The sequence below is a fragment of the Myiozetetes cayanensis genome, unplaced genomic scaffold (assembly GCF_022539395.1).
Source record: "Myiozetetes cayanensis isolate MyiCay16 unplaced genomic scaffold, myiCay2020 scf1, whole genome shotgun sequence".
NCBI lineage: Eukaryota > Metazoa > Chordata > Aves > Passeriformes > Tyrannidae > Myiozetetes > Myiozetetes cayanensis.
Genome location: NW_026086604.1, coordinates 119,633,602 through 119,643,933, shown reverse-complemented (window position 1 = coordinate 119,643,933; position 10,332 = coordinate 119,633,602). Strand labels below are relative to the sequence as shown.

The window sequence follows — 10,332 nt, the reverse complement described above, 5'->3', positions numbered from 1 at the left end:
TCTCCATGTAAATGCCTGTGACAGTGTAGCATCCAACAAGCATAGCTGTCTGATGGCTGCTCTATCACAGCTCCCTTCTCGGTGAACAGGCACTCACAAAGATCAATGCTGCACGTGGTGCCCCACAGGGAGCTCCAAGGCTGCCTCTGCCCTCAAAGATGGTCCCATTCTCTGGCTTTTGAGCACAGCTGAAGTATATTAATAAGATGCCATGGGAATCCTGGTTTTATAATTTTTGTGTGGATAAATACTGATTTATGTTCCAGAAATAGCTGCTTGAGAGCATAGATAAGTATTGAATTTTCACTATCAGAATACACTGAAATTTATAATATAGAGTGGGGTTTTTTCTATTATTGAACTATAAATATTTTTATGAAGTAAATATCTTAAGAGAAAACACATTTTTTTGAATCTGTTTTAAATATGATAAACTGCTTCTCATCACATTTCCTAGAATATTCTTTTGCATTTGAAACTCCCCAGGGATCCTCCTTACTTTTCTGCCTTACTTTAATTTATATCAGCCCGGTTTTCTTGTTCCTTGCACTGAGCATGTCTTGCTACTTGGTAACCTTGCTGGATGATTATATTCCACTCTGATTCAAGAAGGTTCCTTTTCCTGTGATGGAGGGCCTGGACCCAATTGCCACATTGACGGATGATGCTACGACTGCAGCATGGAGTAACGAGAGACTGCCTGGTGATAGGATGTCAACAGAAAATGCCACTTCTCTAAGAAACTGTGAGTGCTGACCTCTGATGATAGATCCCCAGCAACAGGGAATTAAATGGATAAAGAATACATGCAGAGCTGACCTTAAGTCATACGTCTAGGACAGAAAGGGTACGCACATGCTGAAGAATTAGCTTTCATGTTTACTGCCCTCAAGTTCCTCTAATTGTTGTAAAGGATTGGTGTTTGTTGGAATGCACTTACCTAAAGACTTGAAATATTGCAACACTGCTGCTTATTTATCCATAGCATCATTTTCCATTTAAACAGGTGCTTGAAATGAAACTTGATGTTTTCAAGTGTTGAGGAGGAAATAAAGTAGAGGTTGGAAAGAAAGTGGAGGTTGAGGTGCACTTTCTTTTGAGGGGTAAATTGCTTTTCCCATTGGTAAGGTGTAAAGCTAGATGACCTTACTTAACCTGTACAGTTTAGTCAGCAGAACACAGCATGTGCATCTCACAGAGGGAAAGATTTAACCCGGTGTGCAGCATCCAAAGCAAAATATTACTGAATTATATGTAAGTTGATAGCACTAGCATGTAATTGATCTGTTCATATATTTTCTTATCTTTACTTAGATTTAGGGAGATGATTCTCCATTTCAAAGTTTGTTTTACTGAATTCCAGATATAATACACAATTACACAACACAGTGAATGGCCATAGTAATGCCTGATTTTTTAAATATATCTTAATCATCTAACCCATCTGCTTTGAATGAACTCTTTTCCCTCACCTGCCCTGATTTGTTTTTCATTCTTTTCCAACCCATACAAATAATTGTGATTTTTCCATTCATACCCTGTAGTACCCTGCTGTGTGAAGCTATATTGTCTGCTTACTTATCCCTACATTTTTATCTACTCCCTTTTCCATGCCTGTGGAAAGAGTTCTCCCAAGTTATTCAGATTCTAACCCCTCGAGAAAGTATTTATTGTTTAGATGATACCAAAAGCTGTAATACAAAAACATAAAATATAAAAAAAAAACAAAAGATGAAGTATTTATGTGCTCCCCCAAAATCTCTGTATTAATTCCAGTATCTTCAGTGTGGGGCTGTACCCTCATATTTGCTTATAAGAAAAGCCTCAGCAATATATGTTTTTTTTAATATGAGGACTAGCAAGAGCATAGGTAGAAAGACAGATGCTGACCTCAAGACTGTCAAACTCTCAACCACTAGGAAATTCTTTGTGAACAGTTTTGCATGGTTTAATAATGTTCTTTCAGAAAAGCTTCTACATTTATATTTTATAAATGAAATCTTTTGATAACCAGCATTTATCTAATATTTGAGGGGTTTATTTATTTTATTTTTCAGGTCAACTTTTCTGAAGACCATTGAAAGAGCTTTGGCTTTTGATGAGACAATACTAATTGAAGATGCAGGTCAATCTATTGATCCCATACTTGATCCCTTGCTTGGACGACATGCAGTTAAAAAGGGAAGGTATGTTTGAGTAATCATAATTTTTTAATGACAACTGGATCTGTATTGCTTTGATTTCCACATTTTACTTACTGCTTCATAATACTTCATGAAATAAATTATTTCTTTTTGAAATGCACTGACTAAAAACTGATGATGAGTGGATATTAAAATGTTAATATCTGCATCTGATTAGATAGCAAAATTCTCTTCTCAGTTTGCAAATTGGACTCAAAATACAATACAGATGTGTGTTTCTCATACTAAAGTAGAAATCTTTACCTTTTTTTCTACTTCAAAAAGGAATAAAACAAGGAGGAGCAAATATTATAGTTTGGCTCAAAAGAAAAGAAAGTATTTCATTTCCATGTTAGGCATCTACAGCAAAAGGGAAAATAGTGGAAATTACATTTGCATTTAACAATATAGGGGTTTCCAGATGCAAAATCAGCTTAAGAAAGCTGTACCTCCACTTTGCAGTGAATTGCCATAACTGCTTTTTGAGCCACCCCATGAAATAAATCAATGAACTCGTTTAAAAAGAAAAAATAAGGGAGAAAAAAAAAAAAAAAAAAAGAAAAAGTAAGGGTACTGAGGGAAAACTGGTATGGTAGAACACAGGGCAGAAGGGCAGGAATAAGTAAGCCAATGTAACCCTTTACAGTGGTATTGCCAACCTCCCACGCATCAAATCAGTCCAGCTGGTCGTTCTCACAAATCCACTGAGGCAGATGTCATGGTGGTGCTCGTCTCCTCAGTTTTACCTAGGAACATAGGCTGTTAGCAACAAAACTCATGTGCCCCATTTCTCATGTGAGTGCTCCAAATAACCATTCAGGGACTGCTCTGATCTCCCCCTCCCAGTGAAAGGGCTACAGATGTGCCAGCCTTGTGAGCTCCACCCCAGAGGTTTGTGGCTGGGCATTCAAATCAGAGATTCAAGTTCAAATTGGGTAACAAAAAAAGCTGAGTTAGTTTGTTTTATCTGTTCTGACACAGCAGGTGGCAGGAGTGGTAGATGGTACAAGGGGGGGGTAACCTTGTGTTCTGTCCCTTTTGGAGTGTCTGTAATCTCATTTCTCATTCATGTGCCCCTTTATCCCCCTAGATTTTGACAAGTTATTGTCAAACTTAGAAAATGTCATGAAAATATTTCCTAAGGTCTAATTTAGATACCATTAGATACATATTTTCAGGATGATAATAGGGAAAATAAAGGAGCTTGTACTCAGTGCAAGAGAATTTCAGTCTGTAATGTCTTCCATCACTTTTCACGAGAACTTCCAATGTGATTTTTGAGACTTCTATGCAGCTGTCAACCTAAATAATAATATTGCTTTGTGGTTGCATGAGAGTACACTTTGTAAACCTCATCAAATGTTTCATCTGATGAATTGAAATGCCATGCTATTGTTTATGTTCAAATATGGATTTATTTTTGTCTGAAAATATTCCTCTCTTCTAGTCTTGTTTGCAAACAACACATCAACAAGCTAGACTTTTCATGTTGAAGAATATAATGTTTATTCTAATATAAAGTCAAAGATATTCCTGAAGCATTTCTGAAGGGGTTTCAAATGCTGCTCAGAGTGTTTAGAGTGCTTGCACAGTTTCAGATTGTCAAAAGAGAAAATATGAATAAAAGGATAAATAAAAACAGTATCTAGTTTTGGAGAAACTACCAAAGCTTTTTCTCCCTCCTTTCTCCCATATTTCAGACACTAGTGACTGCAGAGAAAATCTAGGCAGTACAAAACAGCTCAAATCTCCTTGCATACATGAAACTCCTGGAAGATGCACTCTTGCTCTGCACTGTGAGACCTTGAAATGATCCCTCTTCGTTACATTTTTCTATAGAGGTATTTGAAATATTTCAGAGTAAGAGCATACGGCTTGCTTTATAATCCATAGTGAAGAAACTCTACTGAAAATTAGAATTATACTGGTCTAAAAGAGAGATCAGAAATTTCACTGGCTAACAGATCTTTAAGGCATGAGAGAGGGAATAGAAATAGAAATAAATTGGATTGAAAAGGACAAGGGTCACAGCAATGCAGTTTTGCCTTAGTAAAGTCTTCCATGTAGCACAACAGAGCTGTGCACATGGACGCAAATGCAAATGTATGAAGCTATTAAAAATAGGTCCTTCTGCAGAATATTTTAGGCAGCATTACATGACCTAGCATTCTATGCCTCACTGAAGATGCACAGCTCTCCTTTGTGGGGCACTAGTAATATATAGAACCCTTTATTACCAAATAAGCAGAGTTTTCCTCATTTTGGATTCATTTCTGTCGTTAGTTTTTTTTAGTAGTTGTGTCAGGTACTTTGAAATTTTTTTCCTAATAAAGAAAGACTAGAAAGGTATTTGTGATAGATATGGTGCAGTCCAGCAGTTGAAGTTCATTAATAATTGGAATGTTGCAGAGTATGAAGTAATGAATACTAATTACTCCTTTCATGTCTGACAGCACCCCATGGACCAATACATCAGCCCAGACTTTAATTTGGTTCTAGTAATGGTTTCATCAATAGTACATTAATTCTGTGTTTGAAAAGATGTACAGTTGAACCTGACCCACACAGTAGATACCACTGTCATAAAATGGCCACATACTGACAACAACTGGATAATTACAAATAATTAAATCCACTGAGCTTCAGACAATCCTAATTTTAAGTAAAATATGTCTTATCATATTAATCGACAGAAAGCATAGCAAGGGAGATTTATCAACTTGTACTCCTTCCCAAGCACATTTACTAGCCTTCTTATTAGAGAACTTGCTGATCTGTGAAGCAGCTTCATGAAAGTACTTTTCCACCTTCCTTGTTTACCAAGATGGTTTCTTCTGTTGGATTCTTGGATATTCTGTAACATCAACTCCTGGTATTGTTTCTGAATGAAGCCTGCAAAAGAAATTCTCAGCTTAGAAGAACTTCAAATGGATATAATTTATATTTTCCTCAAAACCACGTGACTGCAAGGTGAACTACATGTACTTGTTATCTCTGAGAAACAGACTTCATGCTTAAGCACCATGGTATATATTTAAAAGCCTAACAAGTCAAAGGTGTTCAACTTTGGATCCATTTTTAATTTTAATTTTGGAGCTGCAAAGCTGCTCCATTGTTCTTAATGTGATGCCTAGGGCTTTTCTGGATTTTTAGCTTTTTGTATATTTTAGGAGTAGTTGTGCAGTAAACGTAGATTTTAATGTAGCTGTATAATCCCTTACACTTTAGCACAGTAGTTTCCACTTACCCAAACCCTTTTCCCCATTTTGCATTGAACTTTCTAGATTCCTTTAGCTTGTTTAGACTTTTCTCAAGGTAGGCCTTCATTCTGTTTAAGAACATTTGCACCCTGGCTTGAACAAGAAGATACACCATCAGACAAAGCAACCTTCAAAACCCGGAACCTCGGAGGGGCTCCAAGGACTGGGCATGCTGTGACAAAGAGGAGGATGAGGAAGGGGGAGTCTTAGAGAGCCTTGACTCAGTTTCCAGAGGAGTATGGTGGGGCCAGAACTGGGGGGCGAATACATCTGGAACCCTCTGGACATGTGGCGTGCACGTCCCATGGTTGAAGGTCTTCTGTTAAAACTGCTCTCTACCTCATCTCTACTGGTGCCTGGTGAGTAATTTTTGGTTCGCGACCGATTCTTTCAGGCAACGATGCACTTTAGACTGTGGCCTTATGTTCAAAATGGCTTTAAAATTATAAGATTTTTGCTAAAATATTTCAGGATATTTGATTTAAGAAAAAGGAGAAAAGGGAAAAACATAAAATAATTTCAAAAAAAAAATCAGTTGTAATACATAGCTGTATATAAGCATAAAGGGCACTAGAAAAAAAGTGAGTAAAATTTGGGTCCAACATATTAGGAATGTGGAGCCCCTGGTGGTCTAGGGGTAAAGGCGCCGCGCTATCACCGCTGAGACCCGGGTTCGATTCCCGGTCAGGGCCACTCCCGGGCAGGTGGGGCTCGTTAGCCCTTAAAAAGGCAACCCACCTACGTCCTGAGGACCTCGCTGCCACCGTCCAAGCTCGCTTGGCCCCGGCAGATGAACCTTAGGATTAAAGGGTGGGCTCAGTTCCGCGCACACTGTGTCTCACCTAAAAAATCCAATGCGCAGGCTGGAAGGTGGAAAGACCTTCCCCGGATCTTCGCTCGCGAAGACTGGCCATTATTATTATTAGGAATGTATGCAGAAATGATTCAAAATGCAAATACCAAAATTTTTTGGAACAGATAAGTCAAGGCATAAAAGTAATCAGGTACCAATTCTACAGTGGTGTATGGTTTGGCCCTAGCCTCCTATAAGAGGAATGATGCCATTAAATTGTTTTGGTACAGATGGCCTTTGATATTTGAATTTTACCTGTGTATTTCCTATCCTGTCTCTGCAGCACTGCTGTTTTGAAGCTCACTGGATATGAGTATTAACTACAGTAGATCAATGTCATTTTGACTCATAGGAGAGAAGACGGAGGAATAAATTTATTGTCCATAAGACTCATTTTTGCTGCAGCATGAGCTGTTACACCTGCTCAAATCCTTTGCACAGTCACAAAGAGGTAGTCATGTCTCTTCAGTTGCAAGATTAGGTTACTACAAAATTCCTTAAGATGTCTTGAAATTTGATTTATGGGCAAATGTAGCTTGTATGGACAAGTTTCCCTTCTTAAGTGGCATGACTATTATTCATAAAGCAGCAAGACAATTCACTCGCTTTCTCCACAGGGAGAAGCTTTCCTTGCCTTGAACTTCTTGCCGGCTGTGCAACTTCGAGGCAGTGCTTTTCCCACTGAACTAGTTTGACCAACTTGCACAGTTTGCCTGCTGAGATTGCCTAGTAACAGCTCCATTCTGCACTTGTTTTCACCTGACTTATTCAACTCCATTCTCTGCATTACTTGTTGGAGTTTGCAAGTCAGTTCCAGAAGCTTTTCATTTTAACCAGCAGGAACTGAAAGAAGGCTCCTTAAGAAAATGCGTTTCTGCCTCTTTCTTCCCACTGAAAAATATTGTTTCCCTTTCCTTTGCTGTCCAAGAATTTACCACTTCTTTTCATTCTTGCTGAGCTGATCCAAAACATCTCGCTAAAGGAAACTATCCTACCATTCTGCCATTAACAGTCAGGGCATGTTTTGGAGAACATCTGCCCTGGAAGACGCTTTTTTTATGCTTGAAAGTATCTGCTAAGAAAAGATGTTGCATAAACTCTCTAGCTGTTTCATGATATAAAGTCAGGTTCTTATATTCAAATTTTTTTCACCTCTGTGAGATCCTGTCTTTGGAAGACCTAGGCATTGTTACCTTAGGCAGGACAGGTGGAAGGGAATAGCATGTCTTTATGTCAATAAATCAAATTTTGACAGATCAGACCAGATGTTGTAATATTCCTAGTCTTCTTATAGCTGACAGTTTAATGCTCATGTTACATTCTGGAATTTATTTGGGTTTATATTTGCTTTTGCTAAAAACCAATTTATTCCTCAAGGCGTGTACGGAATTTTTAAAGTGCTTTGTGAATCCCTTTTGAATCCCTTAATCTACTTTATTTCAAAATCTACAAGAATTTCAACAGGTAAAAACTAATGGAGAGCAATCTCTCTTTAATTTACTTTGTATGTTCTTAAATAAGAGGGAGATTGAACTCATGTGAAAGATTCCCTCTCTATTCCTGGGTAGAGTGATACACTTATTCCATCCATTCTATCTGCCTTTGCTGATGGAATAGGAGATTATGAAGAAAACATTGCCTAAAGTAGAATTTGCTTTTAGAAATTTCTTTGGTGACTGTCTTTTAATAATCCTTCTATCATGTGTTTCCATTATTAGTGCCTATGTTGCTACATCTCTTCGTAATTCAGAATTAACCTCTAAACAGAAACATTTCATTGAAAGATGAAGTCATCCTACTGGATTACCTTACCTCTGTGTTTATCATTGTTGCATATACTCCTTGAACCATGCAAGAGCAATAACAAAACATTTCTTTTTCCCAAACCTGTGGTTAACAGAAACCCTAGAACAGCTGCAGTAATAAAACCCACTGAGTCATTATGTAGTTTTTGCCTTTCATAGTGCTTCTGTGAATTGAGAACCCACAAAGGACGTATTTGAATCCAGAACTCCAAAGCTTAGTATATTGCCACACAGACCTTCTGAAATATGGGATGACTCCCTTAGCAAAGGTTTTTCCCTTGACAAAGCAAACTGAAGAACTTGTCTTTTGTCAGATCTCTTCTTGTCTAATCTCTGTGTGTGTGTGTGTATTGAAAGCAAAGGAAAATTGATTTCTCCTTGTCAAGCTCTACTGTTTTGTTGCCTCCAGCTGTAGCCAGTTTTGAAAGCTGTATAGTGACCATGTCTCAGAACTGAACAGTGAATTCATGTCCAGCTGACAAAGGTTGTATAATCTGAAGGACATGACTGTATGGTTACACACATAAGCCTGGAAAACCCATCTTCAGTAGTTGGCCTGGTAGTACTATACCACACACGTGTCTGAAATTGAGTATTGTAGAGCCATGGGTTTCCTAGCACCAGACATATCAGGGGTTTTTAAGAAATCACTTGCAGTATATAATAAGCAACTGTCATTTCTTCCTGATCCTTGGTGAAATGCAGAAGGGTCTCAGCACACCATTTCATTAAGACTGTCTTCTGGCTGAGGGCATGTCAGAAGCAGGCAAGGATGTTAAGAGCTAAAATGTATGTCCGTGACTCCAGCAATGCCCTGTGGTAGACTAGAAAGAATGCAATGTTAAAAATTTTACAGAAAGTACTTGTTTTATTCATGTTCTGATGTGACTTTCATGAGTTGTGTTTTAAGTGTTTAGTATCTATAGTATTGCAATCACTTTGAAAATTGAGTTAACAAATGCCAGTTTGAATTTTGACCTTTTATTTAACTGTTTTATTACTAATATTTGAATCTCCTTTCTTGTCAGAGAACATTCAAAGCCATTGCTGTACAGAAACACTGGCTTTGTGCTCATGTGTGGCAGGTGAACCCTGAAAATTGACATACTGCTCACTGTGCAAGCAGATGATAAAAAGTTGTGTCACTGGTCCACACCAGACCAGACACAGAGCACACACTGCAGCCTATAAGCAGTCTTTCTTTTTTTTTTTTTTTTGGTACTGTGCCACAGAGGTAGGAAGGTGAACTTTATGTTGCCTGGCTGCCAGGCTCCAAATGGTACTTTTGCAGTAGCAGTGTTGCTGTATAGGGCAGGCACCTTTCTTTCAAGATGGGGGACCAGGAAATTACATCTCTTGGGTATTAGATTTTATTCAGTGAATAAAAGGTGAGCTTAGTATAACTCAATCTTTCAGCCAGCAAATAATTGATTTGGAACATCTAGTAGATTACCTTAAAAAAATATTTTTTTTATTTCAGTCACCGGCCATTCTCTCTCCTCTGGTCACTATCAGTTTGCTGTAAATATGTATCTGCTTAGGATTTACTGCTGAGCTATTTCAGAAGATGGAGAAGTGAGCTATATGTAAGGAAATTGTAGTAAAAATTAACAACTATCTCATTAGGGTTTCTTTGAAAACTTTGCTAAGTTTGTGGTAAGTAATGACTACAGACATCTCTAAGCCACAGACTCTTCAGGACAGCAGTGAATAATCTCCTGGTGTCTGGTGTATATGCAAATTAAACTATGCCAATTAAGAAATACTCTGTGTATTCTTCATATAATTTTGGTATGTTCAATCATCCTCATTTTGTTTCTTAAGTTGCAGGCACATAAACTTTGGTTTATATGCATTTTCTATGCTGCCAAGGTCATGCAGTACCCATCTTTTTCAATCTGAGATACTTATGGGGTTTTAATTCAGTGAGATCCCCATTCTAGTGCATTTTATTCCTTCCCAGATTTATCAAGATTGAAGACAAAAAATGTGAATTCAACAAGAATTTCTGTCTCATCCTTCACACTAAGCTGGCTAACCCTCACTACAAGAGAGAACTGCAGGTTCAGACCACTCTCATTAATTTCTCTGTCACTGGGGACAGGCTGGAAGACCAGCTGTTGACTGAGGTTGTTAGTCCTGAAAGACAACACTTATAAAAACATAAGGTAAAGACTATCTTTTTATTTTTCTGTTACCTGTTCCAGGATTTTAAGGCTAGAATTAATATG

At 37.9% G+C, this 10,332-nt stretch overlaps 1 long non-coding RNA gene across 1 annotated transcript; it reads left to right on the top strand.

Annotated features, from left to right (window-relative positions):
* The first annotated feature begins 713 nt into the window (after positions 1-713).
* LOC126647459 (uncharacterized) lies at positions 714-10,263 on the top strand. The gene is made up of 3 exons (XR_007630608.1): positions 714-847; positions 2,058-2,186; positions 10,065-10,263. It is a non-coding gene; the product is annotated as an uncharacterized LOC126647459 (long non-coding RNA).
* The last annotated feature ends 69 nt before the right edge of the window (positions 10,264-10,332 follow it).